This window comes from Equus asinus, chromosome X (assembly GCF_041296235.1).
Source record: "Equus asinus isolate D_3611 breed Donkey chromosome X, EquAss-T2T_v2, whole genome shotgun sequence".
NCBI lineage: Eukaryota > Metazoa > Chordata > Mammalia > Perissodactyla > Equidae > Equus > Equus asinus.
The window spans coordinates 34,302,768-34,327,301 of record NC_091820.1 but is presented as its reverse complement, the minus strand read 5'-3'; the positions used below and the strand labels follow the sequence as shown (position 1 = coordinate 34,327,301).

The 24,534-nt window shown below is 42.7% G+C and overlaps 1 protein-coding gene across 36 annotated transcripts in view; it reads left to right on the top strand.

Annotated features, from left to right (window-relative positions):
* FAM156A (family with sequence similarity 156 member A) overlaps positions 1–24,534 on the top strand; it is an 85,852-nt gene that overhangs the window by 18,302 nt on the left and 43,016 nt on the right. For 2 of the 36 annotated variants that reach the window (XR_011499570.1, XM_070501835.1), the window contains exon 2: positions 10,677–10,858. The exons of 32 other annotated variants lie outside the window; for them this stretch is intronic. The gene's annotated coding sequence lies outside the window, so the exon portion shown is untranslated. The remainder of the gene's footprint in view (positions 1–10,676; positions 10,859–24,534) is intronic. 2 more of the 36 variants (XM_070501845.1, XM_070501834.1) reach the window with 1 other exon arrangement.

Below are 24,534 nucleotides of genomic sequence, written 5' to 3'. Positions count from 1 at the left end.
CAAAAAGTCCATTTTCTGGCCTTGCTTTTCTGCTAAGAGGATAGAGTACTCCATTATTGTCGGGCAGGGCTCCCTGGTCTCAAGTCTGGGAGGGAATTATTGCACTTAGTGATGAGTGTTCTGAGGACTCACTATCAGCCCTAACAAGGGGCCACTGAGTGTGTGAAGGCATGAAGGTCTCGGTCCTTACCAGTGACAGATACAGAAAGCTTCTTAGCCCTGCTGAGAGTAGTGCTGTGGCACCTTAGGGAAGCTGGAAGCCACCCTCTAGCAAAACTACCAGTGCTCCCCAACCTCCTAATCCAGGTCAGGGGGCGGCCCAGACACTGGTCACTGTCCTGGATAACTATGATGGTCACTGTGTGTGTGTGTGTGTTTAAAAAAGATGGTGGGGGAGACTGTTCATTTAACTACAGTTCACCAAGCTTCAACTGTGGTCTAGGCACTGTGCTGGGTGCCTGGGAGATGCAATAAAAAAAGAAACATCCGTGCCCTCATGGGGTTTATGTAAAATCATGGGACAATAATGAATCTAATGATCATACAAATAAATGTAAAAATTACTGCTGTGATTGGTGGTACCAAAGACGCCCACTCCAGGGCTTGGGAAGAAATGACCTTGGCAAGACCTTTTGGAAGGTCTTCCCTTAAGAGGCAGTGCTTGGAGATCTCGTCAAGATGGTGGTGTAGGAAGACTCTGAACTCATGTCCTCCCACAAACACAACCAGGTTACAACTATCTTTGGAAAAATTACCCTGGATAGAAAACTGAAAACTGGATTAAAAGAACCCCCGCAACAAGGGACAGTCCTGACTAAGGTGGAAGAGGCAGAAATTCCTTCTGGAGAGGGAAAAAAGCCACCTTCAGGAGCAGCGGAGTTTCTCAGCCGGTCAGGCGGGAGCCACCCTAAGGTACGCATCCCTCCCTGGAGAAGTGAGGTCCTGAGTGGGGGCCCGATACTACTGTAAGCATCCTTCAGACTCAGCACGGCTGAGACGAGGCTCTTACTATCTGGCTTTGCCGGCTATTAACTGCAGTGGGGATACCCCCAGAAAAGCTATCGGAGGAAAGCCGAAAAGACCCGAGTCTTAAAGGGCCCACGCACAAACTCACCTGTCTCAGCAACCTAAAATCACCGGAGAGAAGGCTGACAGTCCTTTGGTGAAAAGAGACTCACCTAGTAGGCTCCGGGTGCATCTCAGTGAGAGGAGAGACCTCTCCAGAGACTGAGACATTGGTGGGGGTCATTGTTGTCACCTAGTCCAGGCATGCTGACACAGACAGGCAGATGCCATTGAAGTTCTTCCCCTGGCCTGTTAGCCCAGGGGTCTACCACACCCACTAGCGTGGCCAGCTGGATAACAAAACAGGACTCATGCTTATGCTGCATACAAGAGACACACTTCAGACCTAAAGACACAAACTGAAAATGAAAGGATGGAAAAAGATATTCCGTTCAAATGGCAAAGAAAAGAAAACGTGGGTAGCAATGCTTATATTAGACAAAATAGACTTTAAAACAAAAACTGTAGCAAGAGACAAAGAAGGGCACTACATAATGATAAAGGGAACAATCCAACAGGAAGATATGGCACTTGTAAATACCGATGCAGCCAACATAGGAGCACCTAAATATATAAAGCAATTATTAACAGACATAAGAGGAGAAATAGACAGTAACGCAGTAATACTAGGGGACTTTAACACTCCACTTACATCAATGGATAGATCATCCAAACAGAAGATCAATAAGGAAACACTCGCCTTAAAGGACACGTTTGACTAGATGGACTTAGTGGATATATATAGAACATTCCGTCCAAAAACCACAGAATACGCATTCTTTTCAAATGCACATGGAACATTCTCCAGGACTGATCACATTAGGCCACAAGACAAATGTCAATAAATTTAAGAAGATCGAAATAATACCATGCATCTTTTCTCACCACAAAGGTATGAAACTGGAAAGCAACTACAGGAAGAAAATCAGAAAAGCCACAAAAATGTGGAGATTAAACAAAATGCTACTGAACAACGATTGGGTCATTGAAGAAATCAAAGGAGAAATCAAAAAGTTCCTGGAGACAAATGAAAGTACGATATGCCAAAATCTATGGGATAGAGCAAAAGCGGTTCTACGAGGGAAGTTTATAGCAATTCGGGCCTACCTCAACAAACAAGAAAAATCCCAAATAAACAATCTAACAGTGCATCTAAGGGTACTGGAAATAGAAGGACAAACAAAGCCCAGATCAGGAGAAGGAAGGAAATGATAAAGATCACAGCAGAAATAAATGAAATAGAGACTAAAACAACAATAGAAAAAATTAATGAAACCAAGAGCTGGTTCTTTGAAAAGATAAACAAAATTGACAAACCCTTAGCTAGACTCACCAAGGAAAAAAGAGAGAAGGCTCAAATAAATAAAATCAGAAATGAAAGAGGAGAAATTACAACGGACACCCCAGAAAGACAGAAGATAATAAGAGAATACTGTGAAAAGCTATAGGCCAACAAATTGGATACTCTAGAAGAAATGGATAAATTCTTAGAAACATACAACCTTCCAAAACTGGACCAAGAAGAAGTAGAAAATCTGAATAGGACAATCACCAGTAAGGAGATCAAAACAGCAATCAAAAACCTCCCAAAACATAAAAGTCCAGGACCAGACGGCTTCCCTGGTGAATTCTACCAAACATTCAAAGAAGACTGAATACCTATCCTTCTCAAACTCTTCTGAAAAATTGAAGACGGGGGGAGGCTTCCTACCTCCTTCTACGACGCCAGCATTATCCCGATACCAAAACCAGACAAGGACAACACAAAAAACAGAAAATTACAGGCCAATATCACTGATGAACATTGTTGCAAAAATCCTCAACAAGATACTAGCAAATCAAATACAACAATACATTAAAAAGATCATACGTCATGATCAAGTGGGTTTCATTCCAGGGATGCAGGGATGGGTCAACACCCGCAAGTCTATCAACGTGATACACCACATTAACAGAATGAAGAATAAAAATCACATGATCATCTCAATACACGCAGACAGAGCATTTGACAAGATACAGCATCCACTTATGATAAAAACTCTAAATAAAATGGATATAGAAGGAAAACACCTCAACATAATAAAGGCCGTACATTAGAAACCCACAGCATAGATCATTCTCAACGGAGAAAAGCTGAAATCTATCCCTCTAAGAACAAGAACCAGACAAGGATGCCCATTGTCACCACTCTTATTTAACATAGTATTCGACATCCTAGCCAGAGCCATCAGGCAAGAAAAAGAAAGAAAAGGGATCGATATTGGAAAAGAAGAAGTGAAACTGTCGCTCTTTGCAGACGACATGATTTTATATGTAGCAAACCCTAAAGAATCCACTAAAAAACTTTTAGAAATAATGAATGAATACTGTCAAGTCGCAGGATACGAAATCAACACACAAAAATCGGCTGCATTTCTGTACACTAACAACGAAGTAGCAGAAAGAGAAATTCGGAATACAATCCCATTCACAATTGCAACAAAGAGAATAAAGTACCTAGGAATTAACTTAACCAAAGAGATGAAAGAGCTGTACACCGAAAACTATACAACATTGTTGAAAGAAGTCGAAGAAGATACAAAGAAATGGGAAGATATTCCATGCTCCTGGATTGGAAGAATTAACTTAGTTAAAATGTCCATACTTCCTAAAGCAATCTATAGATTCAATGCAATCCCTGTGAAAGTTCCAACATTTTTCACAGAAATAGAACAAAGAATCCTAAAATTTATATGGAACAGCAAAAGACCCCAAATAGCCAAAGGATTCCTGAGAAAAAAGATCAAACCTGGAGGTATCACACTCCCTGATTTCAAAATATACTACAAAGCCATAGTAACCAAAACAGCATGGTACTGGCACAAAAACAGACACAGATCAATGGAACCGAATCGAGAGCCCAGAAATAAACCCACACATGTATGGGCAGCTAATATTGGACAATGGAGCCAAGAGCATACGATGGAGAAAGGAGAGTCTCTTCAATAAATGGTGTTGGGAAACTGGACAGCCACACGCAAAAGAATAAAAGTAGGCCATTCCCTTACACCATGCGCAAAAATCAACTCAAAATGGATGAAAGACTTGAATGTAAGACCCGAAACCATGAAACTTCTAGAAGAAAACACAGGCAGTACGCTCTTTGACATCGATGTGAGCAGCATATTTTCAAGTCCCTTGTCTGACCCGGCAAGGGAAACAAAAGAAAAAATGAACAAATGGGACTACGTCACACTAAGAAGCTTCTGCACAGCAAAGGTAACCATCAACAAAATGAAAAGACAACCTAACAATTGGGAGAAGATATTTGCAAACCATATATCCGATAAGGGGTTAATATCCAAAATATACAAAGAACTGATACATCCCAACAACCCAATTAAAAAATGTGCAAAAGATCTGAACAGAGATTTCTCCAAAGAAGATATACGGATGGCCAACAGGCATATGAAAAGGTGCTCCGCATCAGTAGCTATCAGGGAAATGCAAATCAAAACTACAATGAGGTATCACCTCACTCCGATCAGAATGGCTATAATTAACAAGACAGGAAACAGCAACTGTTGGAGAGGATGTGGAGAGAAGGGAACCCTCATACACTGCTGGTGGGAGTGCAAACTGGTGCAAGCCGCTATGGAAAGCAGTATGGAATATCCTCAGAAAATTAAGAATAGATCTACCATATGACCCAGCTATCCCACTGCTGGGTATTTATCCAAAGAACTTGCAAACACAAATGGGTAGAGATACATGCACCCCTGTGTTCATCGCAGCATTATTCACAATAGCCAAGACTTGGAAGCAACCTAGGTGCCCATCAAGGGACAAATGGACAAAGAAGATGTGGTACATATATGCAATGGAATACTACTCAGCCATAACAAATGATGAAATCGGGCCATTTGTGACAACATGGATGGACCTTGAGGGTATTATGCTGAGTGAAATAAGTCAGAGGGAGGAAGTCAAATACCATATGATCTCACTCATAAGTAGAAGATAAGAACAACGACAAACAAACACAAAGCAACGGAGACTGGATGGGTGGTTACCATAGGGGAAGGGGGGAGCGGGGAGGACAAAAGGGGTGATTAGGCTCACATGTGAGGTCGTGGACTAGAATTAGTTTTCGGGTAGTGAACATGAGGTAATCTACAGAGAATTCGAAATATATTACGAGGTACATCTCAAAGCTATATAAGGTTATAATCCAATGTTACTGCAATAAAAAAAAAGAGAGACATTGCTTGAGTTGAAATGTGAAAGACACACAGGAGTTAACTAATCAGCATCCCTCAGGAAGTGGGGACAATGTAAGTGGAGAAGCTTGGGGAATTGGAGGATGTGAAAGAAGCCCAATAAGAGAGACAAGAAGGGGAAGCACTGCTTTTCATACTGCTAGAGAGGTAGGCAGGGGCTGGACCATGCCCTGACGTCCTTGTGTAGGAGTATGGTCTTTATCTGAAAAGCAGTGGACAGGCCTGCACCTGTGTGAGAGAAAGGGGAGGGGAGGGAAGAGGGAGACAGACACCCTGAGTGATGTGGGAGACCAGTTAGAAAGTGGTTTTGACGATCAAAGGGAAAGAGGCTTCGGACTAGAGCAAATGTGGCGGACACACAAAAAAGTAAAAGGTATTAAACAGGTATTTAGGAAGTAAAATGGAAAGAACTCAGCAAGGATTTGGACTGGAGGTGAAGGAGAGGGAGAAGTACGTGGTTAAGACCAGGTTTCTGTGTTGGGTAATAAGAGTAGGATGGTGCCATCTGTTGACATGGGGCGTACCAGAAGAGGGCCAGGTCTGTGAAGAATTCCGAAATGAGACTTTTATTTTTATGAAGTCGTGGTCTAAATGTAATACAATAACCAACATTTAAATACTTGGCTTCAAAGTTCTTTTTCCTTTGAAAAAACGAAAGTCAGAGGTGTTGAGAGAGAATTTACGTACAATAAAAGTCAGCCTTTTAAGATAGTTTGTAGAGTTTTTTTGTTTTGTGTTTTCAACTTTTTAATTATTTTATTGAGGTCATACTGGTTTACGACATTGTGTAAATTTCAGGTGTACATTATTATATTTCAGTTTCTGGGTAGACTGCCTCGTGTTCACCACCAATAGTCTAGTTTCCATCCGTCACCAGCGTATATGCCCCTTTGCCCCTTTTGCCCTCCCCCACCCCCTTCCCCTCTGGTAACCACTAATCGGTTCTCCTTATCTATGTGTTTGTTGTATGTAGCATTTTGACAAATGTTCACGTTGTGTAACCACCACCACCACAATAAAAATATAGAAAATTTCCATCATTCGAAGATATCCCCTTGTGCCATTTGCCGTCAGACTCCTTCCTCCACTTCCGTACCCTGGCAACCACTGATATACTTCTGTCCCTATAGTTGTGCCTTTTCCAGAATGCCATTTACATGAAATCATGTAATGGGTAGCCTTTTGTGTCTGGCTTCTTTAATTTAGCATACTTGAGATGCATCTATGCTGTTACATGCATCAGTAGTCCTTTTTTATTAGTGTGTAATATTCCTTTGTGTGGGTATAGCTCAGTTTGTTTTCCTTTTATCCATACACCAGTTGTTGAATATTTGGGTTGTTTCTAGGTTTGGCTATTATGAATAAAAGTGCTGTGAATGTTTGAGTACAGGTCTTTATGTGGACATATGTTTTCATTTGTCTTGGGTAGAACTCTCTAGGAGTAGAATTGCTGGGTCATATGGTAAGTGTATGTTTAATGTTCAAAGTAAGTACCTGATATGAGGATATCCATTCCAGCTTTCCTGTGGTGGTGGCTTTTATGATACATCTTTTCCCTTACCTGACTTGCAGTTTGTTTGTATCTTTGAACCAAACTGTGTCTCCTGTAGGCAACATACAGTTGGCGCTTGTTGTTTTTTTTTTAAATCCAGTCTGTCAGTGTCTGCCTTTTGACTGGATTGTCTAATCTATTCACATTTAATGTTGTTATTGATGTAGATGGACTTATATCTGCCGTTATATGTATTTTTTTCCTCTGTGTCTCATGTCTTTTTGTTCTTTGGTTCCTCCTTTACTGCTTTGTTTTGCATTAAATGGATATTTTCTAATGTAGCATTTTAATTTCTTTAATGACGTGTTTCGCTGTATTTTTTGAGTTATTTCCTTAGTAGGTGCTCTAAGGCTGACCATACACATCTTAACTTATCACAGCCGGCTTCAGATTCACACCAGTTCCAGTGAGATATAGAAACGTTGTAGCTCTATTCCCATTTCCCTCTTTTGGTGGTATTGTTACATATATATTACATCTACAAAGGGTACATCCCCTTAATACACTCTTATCATTACTTTGTTGTATATAATTTTATCCCTTTTAAAAAAAAGCTGAGATAAGACAGGGTATCAAGTGTGTTATTTATACCTTCTGTTCTATTAACCTTCTTTGTCACTATTTCTGATTCCTAGTATTTCTTCTTGTGGATTTGAGTTACCATCCAGACTCGTTCCCTTACCCAATACAGCTTTGCTCCCAGCCACCTGCCTTGTGCTGTTATTGGCAAACATGTCACATCATATATGTTATTGGCCCAACAATAAATTATATAATATCGTTTTGTACAGTTGCTTTTAAAATCAGTTCCCAGAAGAAAAGAGTAAGAATGTATATTTATATAGTCTTTTGTATTTACATAATTGCCTTTACCCACGCTCTTGGTTTTTTCTCTGGATTCAAGTTACCCTCTGGGGTCACTTCTTGCAACCTGAACTTCCTTCAGTTTTTCTTCTGAGCCAGTTCTGCTAGCAACAGATCCTCTCAGCTTTTGTTCATCTAGGAATGCCTTTATTTTGCTTTCACTTTTATTTTTTTAAACACTTTATTGAGGTATGGTTGACCTGTCAAAAGCTGTACATATTTAATGTATACAACTTGACAAGTTTGGGAATAAGTATACACCCGCAAAACCAGCACCGCCATCAAGGACATGGAAGTATCCATCACCTCCCTAAGTGTCCTCCCACCCCCTTTATTGTTGTTGTTGTTGTTGTTGTTGTTATTGTTATTAGTGAATACGAACGCTTAACATATGATTTACCTTCTTAACAAATTTTAAGTATACGATACAGTATTGTTAGCTTATAGGCAGTATGCTGTATAGTCAATCTCCAAAACTTATTTGCATAGCTATAACTTTGTACCCTTTGACCATCACCTCCCCATTTTCTCCTCTCCCCACTCCCTGGCAATCACCATTCTGTACTCCGCTTCTATAAGTTTGACTATTTTAGATTCCACCTATAAGTGAAATCATGCAGTATTTGTCTTTCTGCGTCTGGCTTTTTTCACTTACATAATGTCCTCCGGGTCCAGATGGCATGCCCTTAGACATAGAAAACCCTAAAGATGCCGCCAAAGAACTGTTAGACCTAAGAAACAAATTCAGTAATGTTGCTTTCATTTTTAAAAGATAGTTTGCTGGATGTATGATTCTTCCTGTAGTATACTTCCTATAGTATTTTCCTTTGAGCACTTTGAATATATTGTCCTGATGCTTTCTGTCCTCCATTGTTTGTGCTGAGAAATCTGCTGTTAATCTTATTGGGTTTCCCCTCATAAGTGAGGAGTCATTTTTTTCTTGTTGCTTTCAAGATTTTCTCCTTTATCTTTGGCTTTCAGCATTTTCACCATGTGTCTGTGGATCTCCTTTTGTTCGTCCTACTCAGAGTTTGTTGAGCTTCCTTCAGGCAATATTTCTTTGACTATTTTTTTCTGCTCCTCTCTCTCCTTCTGATACTCTCATTACGTGTACGTTGGCGTGCTTAAGAGTGTCCCATATTTCTCTGAAGCTCAGTTGATTTTTCCTCATTTGTTTTCCTCTCTCTCATCAGACTGTATAATCTCTATTGATCTGTCTTTAAGATTGCTAAATCTTTCTCTGGTAGTTCAAATCTACTGTTGTTGAGCCCCTCTTGTGAATTTTCCACTTCAACTAATGTACTTTTCAACTCCAGAATTTCCATTCGGTTCTTTTTTATCATTAATATATAATTTTATAATTCTTTTTTATAATTTCTTATTTCTTTATTGCTACTCTCTACTTGATGTGACATTTTCATCATACCTTCCTTTACTTCTTTGATTGTGGTTTCCTTTTGTTCTTTGAACGTATTTATAGTAGCTGCTTTGAAGTCTTTGTCTATCAAATCTGACATCTGCTTGTAATCTCAGGTAGTTTCTGTTGCTTGCTTTTTCATATTTTCCTGTTTCTGTGCATGTGTCATAACGTTGTTGTTGTAGGAAACTGGGCTGTCTAAAGCGGATAATACGTTGTGGCTATTCCGGGTACTGATCCACCCCACCCCTCCTGCGTTGGTTATTGTTATTTACTTGTTTATTTGCTTAGTGTCTGGCTGGTTTATTTTAGTGGAATCCATTCTCTTCCCACCCACTGCCTTTGCTGTGTTAAGCTTTGGATTTGACTATTCCAGAAGAGCCCACTGGGTATGCCCACTTGGGTATACCCACAGTCACCCTGGGATGACTGTGGTTTGGTTTGGGCAGGGCTGCCTTTGACTTTCTCTTCCCCTGACCACACTGAGCTGTTAAGCCCCGCTAATTGTGGGCTGATTATTGTTTTCAACAATGCCCTGGGACAAAAATTGCTCCATAATCTAAGCCAATGAAATTCTTTCTCCTTTGAAGAGATAGCCATTGAGGTCAGTGTTTCAGATTTGTTTTGACCCCAAGCAGGCTCCTTCAGCTGTCTCCCTCCCTGGTTGTCTCAGGTAATCCGGCCAGCCTACAGTTTGGCCTGTGTAGTGCAATGATTCCACCGATCTTCTACTAGCTGCCTTTGACCACAACCTCCACTATTTTGAAAGTGCCCCTGGGCTGGACCTTCTCAACACTCCATTGCAAGTGAAGTCAGTTCCTCTGGGAAGAGGTTCAGAGCTATCTGCTTCAAAATCACCGAGCCACAGCTCTGTAGTTGGGGAGTGGGGACAGTGGTGGCACACTTCTCTTTCCTGTTTACCGGTAGTAGACTATGTGATGTTGCTTTTTGAATTTCAATTTTTAATGGTTTGTGGCTGGTATATAGAAACAGAATTGGCTTTTGCATACTGATTTTGTATCACGTTACTCTGCTGAACTCACTTCTCAGTTCAAGTAGCTTTTTTGTGGATTCTTTTTATAGATTCATGTGTTATCTGCGGTTAATGACTGTTTTACTTCTTTCTTTCTTCTTGCCTTTCTTGTTGCTTGAATAGCCAGTAAAATATTGAACAGAAGTGGCAAAAGTATGCGCCCTTGCCTTGTTCCCTATCTTAGAGGGAAAGCATTCAGGCCTTCGCAAATAAGGATGATGTTAGTTTTAGGTACCTTTGTAGATGCCAATTATCACTTTAAGGCTGTTGCCGTAGGCTGAATATTGCCGTCTCCCCAACATTCATGTTGAAATCTTTCTGCAGTGTGATGGTATTTAGAGGTGAGGCCTTTGGGATGTGATTAGGTCATGATGGTGGGGGCCTCATGAACGGGATTAGTGCCCTTATAAAAGAGACTCCAGAGTTCTCGTCAAGATGGCGCTGTGAGCAGACGTTGAACTCGCCTCCTCCCACAAACACAACCAGGTTACAACAATTTTAGGAAGAATCACCCTGGATTGAAAACTGAAAACTGGATAAAGAGAACCCCCACAACAAGGGACAGTCCTGACGAAAGCAGAAGAGTCAGTAACTCCGGCCAGAGAGGAAAAAAGCCACCTTTGGGAGCAGTGGAGCTTCTCAGCTGGCCAGGCGGGAGCCAACCTAAGGTACGCAGCCCTCCCTGGAGGAGTGAGGTCCAGAGCGGGGGCGATACTGCTATAACCATCCTTTGGACTCAGCCCAACTGAGGGGGGGGGAGGGTCTTACTGTCTGGCTTTGCTGGCTATTAACTGCAGCGAGGACACGCCCAGAAAAGCTATCCGCCCGAAAGCCGAAAAGATCCAGGTCTTAAAGGGCCCACGCACAAACTCACTCATTGCAGCAACCTAAAATCACCAGAGAGAAGGCTGACTGTCCTTTGGTGAAACGAGATTCACCTGGTGGGCTCTGGGGGCATCTTGGTGAGAGGAGGATGCTCTCCTGAGACTGAGGCATTGGTGGGGGCGGTTGTTCTGAGCTGGTCCAGGCGTGCTGATACAGACACAGGTGGGGGCCATTGAGGTGCATCCCTTGGGCTGTTAGCCCAGGTGTCTGCCACACCCACTAGAGCACAGATTTAATCCAGTTCAGCCAGGGCAGGCAACCCGCCCTAGGGACTGGCCCCCCTAGCAGTAAGCCCTCAGGCTACTTTTCAGCCTGCATTGACTGAGTGCCTTGATCCTCTACAGGCAGGCAAAGGTGTCTGCCTCTGTGGGGCAGGGCTTGTGTGAGGACCAGGTGAACTGTGGGGGGCGTTGGGGCAGAGGTGGGGGCCTCTGCAGTGTGGCATTGGGGTACGCTCCAGGGGGTTGAGAAGTGTGCATGGACCAGGACTGTGTTGACAGTGTATGTGGTCCTGTGGGGGGTGAGGCTTATCAGCGGCAGAAGACTTGTGTTTCACAAGTAGCCATAAAAAGGATCAGCCCCACCTTCCAAAGCCTGAAACAACTGAGTGCATCCATGCCAAGGGCCAGCCCCACTCAGCTGCACTCCTAAGAGAACTGACATGCGCCTTGTTGGCCTCAGGCCTATCACAACTGTACGCCCCTGAGCCTAGCAACCAGCTACACTGGGTACCAACCCAATTAAGAGGACAGTTGCAATAAGAGTGTGCTAATAGGCGGGACCAAGATGGCGGAGTGAGTGGTCTTCTTTGTCTCTCCCCCGTCAAATCTACAACTAATTGGACATTCACTGATTAACAAAGGATATCCAGATAGCATCTCAAGACGCCTAAGAGTCTTGTGCTACTATACATCGGAAGGCGGATGGACTTCCCCCCGGGAGGAGGTGGAATAGGTGAAAACTCTCCGACCACCGACCCCCGGCCCCGGACAGCCTAGTTCCTGCAGGAGGCTCTCTTCCAGTGGACTCCCCCATAGCATGGCCGCACACCAAGGGCGGGAGTGTGCACTCACCAGTGGAGCGACGGTGGAAACAGGTGACAACAGCCCTACTCAAGCCCCCCGCGATTACACCTAAGCCCAGGGGGAATCCCCAGGGTCCCGCACCCACCGGCAGGGAAGGCCTCTGCTCGCCATGAGCAGGGAGGCCCCGCCCAGAATCCAGAACAAAGGGAAGCTCCCGGCGGGCGGATTCCCCGGCACAGCACCAGACCACAAGCTGCTGCCGGGCCCACGGTCTCCGGCGCACGGGTCGGTGCAGGGGGCGCCCAGACTTCCCATAGACGTGCTTGGGGGCATGGTTGGAGCTCCAGCGCCCGGCTCTGCAGCCCAGGGGGAGGCGCCGGGGTGCCGGACCTCCCTGGCAGGGCAAGCCTCTGCTCACCATGAGCAGGGAGGCCACGCCCAGAATCCAGGACAAAGGGAAGCTCCCGGTGGGCGGATTCCCCGGGCACGGCACCAGACCGCAAGCTGCTGCTGGGCCCACGGTCTCCGGCGCACGGGTTGGTGCAGGGGGCACCCAGACTTCCCATAGACGTGCTTGGGGACAGGGTTGGAGCTCCAGCGCCCGGCTCTGTGGCTCGGGGGGAGGCTCCGGGGTCCCGCACCCCCCCAGCAGGGAAAGCCTCTGCTCGCCATTAGCTGGGAGGCTCTGCCCATAATCCAGAACAAAGTGAAGCTCCCGGCGGGCGGATTCTCTGGCACTGCACCAGACCGCCAACTGCTGCTGGGCCCACGGTCTCCGGTGCAAGGGGTGCCCGGACTTCCCATGGACGTGCTTGGGGACTGGGTGGAGCTCCAACACCCGGCTCTGCGGCCTGGGGCGACAATCCAGGGTCCTGCACCCCCCCCCCCCAGCAGGGAGAGCCTCTACTCGCCATTGGCAGGGAGGTCCTGCCCAGCATTCGGAACACCAGGAAGCTCCCTAGAGCAGAATTCCCCACAAGGCAGCAGCTTACAAGCCACCGCCAGGCCCACGGACTCTAGCCGTGTCCCAGACGAGGCAAGGGGCTCCCAGAGATCCCGTGAGAGTGGAGTGGGGCACAGTGAAGCTCCGGTGAAACGGCTACGTAGCCCGGGGGGAACTCCAGGTTCCTACATGTAGCGGCCTCAGCAAAAGCCTCTGCACAGCACTAGTGGAGAGGTCCCGACTGGCAACCGCAAGGTGGGGAGGCCCTGGGGCAAAAGTAGCACAGCTAGGTGAGCTAACGACAGACTGCAGAAGATACCCATAGCTCTGCTGGGACCTATAGTGGACAAGTGTGATCTTGTGGGCTCTGTTAGGGACAAAGCGGCGATTATAGGTGATCCTGCTCCTGGCTGCTGGGAAAGCCCACAACACCGCTGCAGACCACAAGGAGGGAGCGTGTCTAAGTGGGCTGCAACAGTAGGCCCCAGATTGCCCCCACAACCAACGAGGGACCCCACAGGACCACTGTGACTACGAGGAGGGGTCCAGGTCCAGTCAGTAACAGCTGACAGGGCTCCTGGTTGGTGCAGTCTAAACAGCTGCCCCCCCCCCCACCACACCAGTCGCAACAAGTGGAAGCAGCGGCTAAACTCTATCTCTCTGCGGAGGCACAAATCCACACCATCAAGCAGCATGAAAAAATATATTAAATCTCCAGAACAGAAGGAAAATGATAAGCACCCAGAAAACAATCCCAAAGACAATGAAATCTATAACCTAAATGACGATGATTTCAAAACTGCCATTATGAAAAGACTCAACGAGCTAAAAGAGAATTCAGATAGACAACTCAATGAGTTCAGGAGCTATGTCACAAAAGAGCTTGACACTCTAAAGAAGAACCAATTAGAAATACTGGAGATGAAGAACACAATGGAGGAGATTAAGAAAAATCTGGACTCTCTGAACAGTAGGGTCGATAATATGGAGGACAGAATTAGCAATTTGGAGGATAGGAATATAGAAATGCTGCAGACAGAGGAGGAGAGAGAACTAAGACTAAAAAGAAATGAAGAAACTCTCCGAGAATTATCCGACTCAATTAGGAGATGCAACATAAGGATTATAGGTATCCCAGAGGGAGAAGAGAAGGAGAAGGGGGCAGAAGGCCTGTTCAAAGAAATAATAGCTGAGAACTTTCCAAACTTGGGAAGAGAGATGGAACTTCATGTGACAGAAGCCAACAGATCTCCAAACTTTATTAATGCAAGAAGACCAACCCCAAGGCATATAGTAGTGAAACCAGCAAAAGTGAACGACAAAGAGAAAATACTAAGGGCAGCCAGGCAGAAGAAAATAACTTACAAAGGAAACCCCATAAGGCTATCAGCAGATTTCTCAGGAGAGACCTTACAGGCTAGAAGAGATTGGAATGAAATATTCAAAACTCTGAAGGACAAAAACGTGCAGCCAAGAGTACTCTACCCATCGAAAATATCCTTCAAATACAATGGAGAAATAAAAGCTTTCCCAGATAAACAAAAGTTAAGGGAGTTCATCGCCCCAAAACCTCCTCTTGAAGAAATGCTCAGGAAGAACCTCATTCCTGAAAAATCAAAAAAAGGAAAGGGGTTACAAAATCCAGAACAAACAAAGGAGATAAGCAGAAGGACCATAACACAAAGTAACAGCTCTCCATCAGGACAAAATGCAAAAGAACCGGAAAACAAGTGATAAAATGGCAAGAGTAGGCCCCCACGTTTCAATAATCACTCTAAACGTGAATGGATTGAACTCTCTAATCAAAAGGCACAGAGTGGCAGGATGGATCAAAGAACAAGATCCAACAATATGCTGCCTCCAGGAAACACACCTCAGCCCCAAAGACAAACACAGACTCAGAGTGAAGGGATGGAAGACAATACTCCAAGCTAATAATGAACAAAAGAAAGCAGGTGTTGCCATACTTATATCCGACAAAGTAGACTTCAAAGCGAAACAGATAAAGAAAGACAAAGAGGGGCAGTATATAATGATAAAAGGGACACTCCACCAAGATGACATAACACTTATAAATATATACGCACCTAACACAGGAGCACCAAAATTCGTAAAGAAACTATTAACAAAACTAAAAGGAGACATCAACAGCAATACAATAATAGTAGGGGACCTCAACACCCCATTAACACCAATGGACAGATCATCCAGACAGAAAATCAACAAGGAAATTATAGAATTAAATGAAAAATTAGATCAGATGGACCTAGTAGATATATATATATAGGACACTTCCTCCAAAAACAGCAGGTTACACGTTCTTCTCAAGCGCGCATAGAACATTCTCGAGGATAGACCATATCTTGGGAAACAGAGCAAGCATCAGTAAGTTCAAGAGGGTTGAAATAATATCAAGCATTTTTTCTGAACATAATGCTATGAAACTAGAAATCAACTACAAGAATAAAGCGGGGAAAGGGCCAAAAATGTGGAGACTAAACAACATGCTACTGAACAAACAGTGGATTATTGAAGAAATTAAAGAAGAAATCAAATATTATCTGGACACAAATGAAAATGAAAACACACCGTACCAAATGATTTGGGATGCAGCAAAGGCAGTCCTAAGAGGGAAATTCATTGCAATACAGGCTCACCTCAATAAGCAAGAAAAATCTTACATAAACAACCTCAAACAACACCTAATGGAATTAGAAAAAGAAGAACAAACAAAGCCCAAAGTCAGTAGAAGGAGGGAAATAATAAAAATTAGAGCAGAAATAAATGATATTGAAATGAAAAAAGACAATAGAAAGGATCAATGAAACAAAGAGTTGGTTCTTCGAAAAAATTAACAAAATCGACAAACCCTTAGCCAGACTCACTAAAAAAAAAAGAGAGAAGTCTCAAATAAATAAAATTAGAAACGAGAGAGGAGAAATCACAACAGATACCAAAGAAATACAAAGGATCATAAGAGAATACTATGAAAAACTGTATGCCAACAAATTGAACAACCTAGAAGAAATGGATAAATTCCTAGACTCATACAACCTACCCAAACTGAATCAGGAAGAAATAGAGAACCTGAATAGACCAATCAGAGGTAAAGAAATAGAAACAGTAATCAAAAACCTCCCCCCAAATAAGAGTCCAGGACCAGACGGCTTCTCTGGAGAATTCTACCAAACATTCAAAGAAGATTTAATACCTATCCTTCTCAAACTATTCCAGAAAATAGAGGAAGATGGAGCACTCCCTAATACTTTCTATGAAGCCGAGACCACCCTGATCCTCAAACCTGACAAGGACAACACAAAGAAGGAAAACTACAGGCCAATATCACTGATGAACATAGATGCAAAAGTCCTCAACAAAATTTTGGCAAACTGAATACAGCAAAATATCAAAAAGATTATACACCATGATCAAGTGGGATTTATATCAGGGACACAGGGATGGTTCAGCATCTGCAAGTGAATCAACGTGATTCACTACATTAAGAAAATGAAAAACAAAAACCACATGATCATCTCAATAGATGCAGAGAAAGCATTCGACAAGATCCAACATCCATTTATGATAAAAACCCTCAATAAAATAGGTGTAGAAAGAAAGTACCTCAACATAATAAAGGCCATATATGACAGACCCACAGCCAACATCATACTCAACGGACAAAAACGGAAACCCAGCCCTCTCAGAACAGGAACAAGACAAGAGTGCCCACTTTCACCACTCTTATTCAACATAGTACTGGAGGTTCTGGCCAGAGCAATTCGGCATGAGAAAGAAATAAAAGGAATCCAAACAGGCAACGAAGAAGTAAAACTCTCGCTGTTTGCAGACGACATGATCTTGTATATAGAAAACCCCAAAGAATCCATAGAAAAACTGTTAGAAACAATCAACAGCTACAGCAAAGTTGCAGGGTATAAAATCAACATACAGAAATCAGCATTTCTATATGCTAACAATGAACTAACAGAAAAAGATCTCAAGAACTCAATCCCATTCACGATCGCAACAAAAAGAATAAAATACCTTGGGATAAATTTAACCAAGGAAGTGAAAGATCTATACAACGAAAACTACAAGACCTTCTTGAAAGAAATCGACGACGACATAAAGAGATGGAAAGACATTCCATGTACGTCGATTGGAAGAATAAACATAGTTAAAATGTCCATACTACCTAAAGCAATCTACAGATTCAACGCTATCCCAATCAGAATCCCAATGACATTCTTTACAGAAATTGAACAAAGAATCCTAAAATTCATATGGGGCAACAAAAGACCCCGAATTGCTAAAGCAATCCTGAGAAAGAAGAACAAAGCTGGAGGCATCACAATCCCTGACTTCAAAACATACTACAAAGCCGCAGTAATCAAAACAGCATGGTACTGGTACAAAAGCAGATGCACAGATCAGTGGAACAGAATTGAAAGCCCAGAAATAAAACCACACATCTATGGACAGCTAATCTTTGACAAAGGAGCTGAGGGCCTACAATGGAGGAAAGAAAGTCTCTTCAACAAATGGTGCTGGGAAAACTGGACAGCCACATGTAAAAGAATGAAAATCAACCATTCTTTTTCAGCATTCACTAAAATAAACTCAAAAGTTTGGATCAAAGACCTAAAGATTAGGCCTGAAACAATAAGTCTCCTAGAAGAGAATATCGGCAGTACACTCTTTGACATCAGCTTCAAAAGAATCTTTTCGGACACCATAACCCCTCACATGAGGGAAACAATAGAAAGAATAAACAAATGGGACTTCATCAGGCTAAAGAGCTTCTTCAAGGCAAGGGAAAACAGGATTGAAACAAAAAAAACAGCCCACTAATTGAGAAAAAATATTCACAAGTTATTTATCCAACAAAGGGTTAATCTCCATACTATACGAAGAACTCACACAACTCAACAATAAAAAAAAATCAAACAACCCAATCACAAAATGGGCAGGGGACGTGAACAGACATTTCTCCAAAGAAGATATACGGATGGCCAATAGACACATGAAAAGATGCTCATCATCACTAATCATCAGGGAAATGCAAATCAACACTACACTAAGATATCACCTTACACCTGTTAGAATGGCAAAAATATCCAAAACCAAGAGTGACAAATGTTGGAGAGGCTGTGGAGAAAAGGGAACCCTCATACACTGTTGGTGGGAATGCAAACTGGTGCAGCCACTATGGAAAACAGTATGGAGATTCCTCAAAAAGTTAAGAATAGAAATACCTTATGACCCAGCCATCCCACTACTGGGCATCTATCCTGAGAACCTGAAATCAGCAATTCCAAACGTTCCATGCACCCCTATGTTCATCGCAGCATTATTCACAATAGCCAAGTCATGGAACCAACCTAAGTGCCCAGCAACTGATGATTAGATAAAGAAGATGTGGTATATATATATACAATGGAATCCCCCTCAGCCATAAAAAGGGACAAAGTCGTCCCATTCACAACAACATGGATAGACCTTGAGGGTATTATGTTGAGTGAAATAAGCCAGACAGAGAAAGACGAACTCTGTATGACTCCACTCATTGGTGGTAGTTAACATATGGACAGAGAGAACTGATCGGTAGTTGCCAGGGGAAAGGGGGGTGGGGGGAGGGCACTAGGGGTGAAGTGGTGTACCTACAACATGACTAATAATGATGTACAACTGTAATTTCACAAGGATGTTAACTTTCATAACCTTAATTTAAAAAAAAATCAGGCAATAAATAAACGTCAAAAGAGGAGATGTTTAAAAAATAAAAGAAAAAAAAAAGAGAGAGAGACACTCCAGAGAGCTCCCTTGCCCCTCCGGCCCCCTGAGGACACAGAGGTCGACAGTCTATGAAGCAGGAAGTGGGGTCTCGCTAGACACCAAATCTGCCGGCACCTTGATCTTCGGCTTCCCGGCCTCCAGAAGTGTGAGAACTCCAGAAGTGTGAGAAATAAGTTTGTCTTGTCTTACAGTCCACCCAGTTCATGGTATTTCTGTTACATCGGCCCAAAAGGACTAAGACAGAAATCCCTCTCTATTTCTGCTTGGCTGAGAGGTTTTACCATGTTGAATTTTATCAAATGCTTTATATACATCTGTTGAGACGCTCATATTTCCTTTAGTCTTTTAGTCTGTTATTATGGTGAGTCGCAGTGACTGATTTTCAAATGTTCAACCAGTCTTGAAGCCATGGAGTAAACCCCATTTGGCTATGGATTATGTTTTATCTTTTTTATATATTCCTAGTTTCAAACAGCTAATATTTTATTTTGGATTATTGTGTCTATGTTCATGAGTGATATTGGTCTGTCATTTTATTTCCTTAAAATGTTTTTGTCTAGTTTTGATATCAGCGTGTTGCTAGCTCTGTAAGACGTTTCAGGAAGTATGACTTCTTCTCCAATTACCTGGAAGAGTTTGTAGCACCGGCATTATTTCTTCCGTACGTGTTTGACCGAACTTACCAGTGAAGCTGCTTGAGCCTTGAGTTTTGTTGGAGGGAAGGGTTTTTGTTTTGTTTTGTCTGTTTATTTGTTTGTTTTTGTTGAGTTCACTCTCTTTGATAGACACAGAGCTATTCATGTTATCTCTTCTTGACTGAGGTTTGCTAGGTAGTGTCTTTCAAGGAGTATTCCCATTTCATCTAAGTCTCAAATTTATTTGGCTGATGTATTTAACAGTGTTCTCTTATCATCCAGTTGGTGTCTGAAGCATCTGTATTGATGTCCCCTCCAGCTCGTTACTGATATTGGTAATCTGTGTCACACCCACCTCATTCATTTTTATCAGTCTGGCTAAATCTGATAAATTTACTGATCTTGTCAGGGAACCAGCTCTTAGTTTCATTGATTTCTTTCTATCAAGTTTTTTGATTTCTATTGAATAGATTGCTGTTCAGATCATCATTGTTGTTTTTTCTTTTCCTTCTGCGTCCCCTGGGTTCAAGCTGATTTTGTTTTTCTGGTTTCTTAAGGTGGGAGCTTGGATCATTGATTTGAGACCATTCTTCTTTTCTAACATAAGCGTTTCCTGATACAAATATCCATCTATGCACTGCTTTAGCTTCACCTCACACATTTTTATATGCTGTGTTTTCATTTTCTAATTCTCCTTGCAATTTCTTCTTTGATCCCTGCATTATTTAGAAATGTCATTTAATTTCAAAATACTTTGTGATTTTTCCAGATATTTTGTTCCAACTGATTTCAGTTTTAATTCCTTGTGGTCAGAGAACCTGGTTTGTATGATTTCAGTCCTTTAGAAGCTGTTGAGATTTACCATATGGTGCAGCATATGGTCTATCTTGGTGAACGTCGTATGTATGATACTGAGCAATGGGCTCACTCTGCTCGCCAGCCACATCTGAGCCAATTAATCACAACAGGTTAGAGATGGGAAAGGAAGTTTATTTAGATTAGATTAGCCGGCAGATCACGGGTGACTAGTGTCTCAAAATCCCATCTCCAGGGATTACAGAATTTTGAGGCAGTTATATAGGGAAAATGGGCAGTGAGGAGGGGGTCCAGGGATGTTGGTCTCCAGGCATGACGGGCTCCAGGCATCACCTTGTTCCATTCTTCTGTCAGCTGTGATGGATACCTTGTAGGTGTGTTTCCTGCCTGTGGTCAGCCTGTTCCTGGAGAGAAACTCATAGAACAGAGTTTTAATTTATCAAGGTATCAGGGAGTACATACGTAAGCAGAGGCCATAAGTCAGGAGAGCATGTGAACTTTTTAGAGTACGTCCAGAGCAGCGAGTAATCACACGGAGGAGGGGCTGGGGCCATTTAGTGTACCAAGATGGCGTCACTCGTGCTCACTTACACGTGCACTTTGGAAGAATGTGTATTCTGCTATCCTTGTTCTGTAAATATCAACGAGGTCAAGTTTTTTGGTAGTGTTGCTCAAGTCGTCTACAGTCTTTTCAGTAGCTGAGCTGCGCTTCCGTTGTGTGGTTGCTGTAATTATTTTCAGTACAACATAGACTTCAGATTCGGGTTGCAAGTTATAAAATCATTATACAAAAATCAGTTGTATTTCTGTACACTACTAGTGAGAAATCCTAATAAGTAATGAAGAAAATAATTCCAGTACTATAGAATCAAAAGAATAATGTACTTGGGAATTAATTTAACCAACGAGGTGCAGGAGTTGTACACTGAAAATGACAAAACACAGTTGAAAGAAATTAAAGAAAACTTAAATAAATGGAAGGACATCCTGTGTTCATGGATTGGAAGACTTAATATTGTTAAGATGGCAAATTTCCCCCAATTGATCCAAACATTCAGTGCAATCCCTGTCAGTATCCTACCTGCAGTTTTTTAGAAGTTGAGAGGCTGATCATAAAATGCATATGGAAGTTCCAGCTTAAACAGTCTTGCAGAAGACAACCAAAGTTGGAGGGCTCACACAGTCCGACTGCAAACATTATTTCAAAGCTCCACGCATCAAGACAATGTTGTGCTAAATGTAAGGATAGACATACAGATCAATGGAATAGAATTGAGAGTCCAGAAATAAACCCCGTATGTCTGTGGTGAATTAATTTTTGACACCAGTGCCAAGACAGTTGGTTGGGAACAGAACAGTCTTTTTAGCAAATGGTGTTGGGACAACTGGATATCCACATGCAAAAGATTGAATTTGTATTCAGACCTCATACCACAGACGAAAATTAAGTCAAAACTGGATCAAAATCCAAATGTAAATGAGCTAAAACTATAAAACTCCTGTAAGAGAGCATAGGAGTAAATCTTTGTGACTTTGGGTTAGGCCGTGGATTCCTACATATCATGCCAAAAGCACAGGTAATAAATGAAAAATTAGATTAAAATGACTTCATAAAAAATGTTTAAAACGTGCTCTAAAGAACACCATAAGGAATTGAAAAGAACAGACCAAAGAATGGCAGAAAATATTTGTAAATCATGTATCTGATAAGGGTCCAGTATCAAGAGTGTAAAAAGAACTCTTACAACCTAACAATAAAAAGACAAATAACCCAATTAAAAGATGTGCTAAGCATTCGAATAGTCCTTTCTATTAAAAAGATATACAAATCTCCGAGAAGCGCGTGGAAAGATGCTCAAAAATATTAGTTGTTAGGTGGGGCCGGCCCTGTGGTGTGGTGGTGAAGTTCGGCACGCTCCACTTCGGCAGCCCGGGTTCGCGGGTTCAGATGCTGGGCGCAGACCTACACCACTCGTCAGCTATGCTGTGGCAGCGACCCACATATAAAGTGGAGGAAGATTGGCACAGGTGTTAGCTCGGGGCTAATCTTCCTCAAGCAAAAAAAAAAAAAAAAAAAACACCAAAAAGAAAAGAAAAAGAGGAAGATTGGCAACAGATGTTAGTTAGCTCAGGGCTAATCTTCCTCGGCAAAAAAAAAATAATAATAAAATTAGTCATTAGGGAAATAAAAACTGAAACCATAGTGCATTACCACTTCATACCCACTAGTCTGGATGTAACTTAAGAAATGAAAATAACAAGTGTTGAGGAAGATGTGGAAAAATTTAAATCCTCATACACTGCTGGTGGGAATGGAAAACAGTACAGCTGCTGTGGAGAACAGTTTGGCAGTTCCTCAAAGTGAAACCTAGGGTTGCCGTGTGACCCAGCTCTCCCACTCCTAGGTATATATCCAAGACAAGTGAAAACATAAGTTCACAGAAAAACTTGTATACCAGTGTCCCTAGCAGCATTAATCATAATAGTCGAAGAGTGCAGGCATCCCAAATGCCAACCAACTAATGAATAGAATATCAAATGTGGTGGTGTACCCATATAACGGAATGTGGTTCAGCTATAAAAAGAATAGAGTACTGATTGATACATGCTACAACGTGGATGAATCTTGAAAACATTATGCTGAGTGAAAGGAGCCAGACACAAAAGACCACCTGGTGTAGGATTCTATTTATATGAAATGTCCATAACGGACAAATGCGTAGAGACAGACAGCAAGTTAGTGAATGTCAAGGGCTGTTGGGAGGGGAGACTGAGGAGGGACGGCTAATGGTACAGGGTTTATTCTGGAATTATATATTGGCGATGGTTGCACAACCTTGTGAATATAGTAAAAACCACTGAATTATACAACTTCATTGAAAGAGTGAATTTTACAGTACATGAATTACAGCTCAATAAAATAAAAAAACTTTTAAAAAGGCAAGCGTGCACTTTTGGATAGATTTTTTGGACATTTTTGGCGATACAGTAGGCTACACCAAAAGACGTAATAAGCTGTCCGAATCTTGCCTCCCTCAGTTTGATCCTCAGAGGTGACCACTGTAGTCGGATTAGGTGTTCCCTTCTTGTCCCCGTTTTCTGCATTTACAAACGTCACGTGCACACACACACACACACACACACACACACACACACAGACACTGGGTGAGTGTGAGTATTTCTTACTTGTTACTCATCATTAAAAGAAAGAAAACCTCTCTGGCCAGTACAAACTGTCTCCCCTCATTCTGTTTCAAGGCCAGCGGGTGCTCCGTGGTATAATATGAATACTTCATCTCTCGTTTACCCTTCCAATGGTCATTGATTATTAATGGACATTTAGAGGTTTCTTTCCCCCAGAAATTTGCCATTATCATTGTACACACAGCTCTGTGCGTGTGTGAATGTTTCTTTAAGACACATTCGTAGCAGTGGAGTTGCTGGATCAAAGAATTCTTTGGCTAAACAAACGTCTCTTGGGTACCTACTTGTGTACCTGGTACCGTTCCAGATGCTGGCAGGACATCGTAGAATAAGATCGACACACGTCCCTCTTTTCGTGAAGCTGAAATTCTGCTGGGTGGGGACGAGGTAGAATTTGAATTTTGGTAGATGCTGCCACAGAGCCCTGCAAAGTTGTTTTACCAATTGACGCTTCCCTCAGTGGGGCAAGGGAACCAGTGCCCCTTTGCCGGCATCCTCAGCACCGTTCATAGGGTGGAGGCTTTAGGCAGGAGGCTGGACTCTATCCCAAGGCTGTCTACAAGATCTTGGAGTCTGCAACTGGAACGATCCACGTGGGGATTTCAGGGGAAATGAGACTGAGATGGAGCAATCCACTGCCCATGTAGATGTATTTGGTGGGGGGGTGGGGGGGGGCAGGAAGCTGGGGCTGGAATCACCCCTTGGAAATAGGCACGAAACAACCCTTTCTGGGCAAATTACCAGAGTGTGGGTGATGGGGAAGGGGGAGATGTTGAATGATGAGTGGTGGGTGTTACTTTCCTCTACTGGAAGGTACCACTGAGAGACCCAGATGGAGCGGTCTGCTCTGGGAGCTACCAGTGGAAAGGGGGGTCTTGTATTCCAAAACCACCCATTGTGTGTAAGGTGCAGGGGGGCTCACCACCATGCAGGGACTCCACACGTCCACTCTGAGGGAGAGGCCTCCACCTCTCCTGAGGTCACCATCATCCCATTTCTGGCCCCAGCCCACCAGCTCTACAGATTCAAATCAAGTAAGG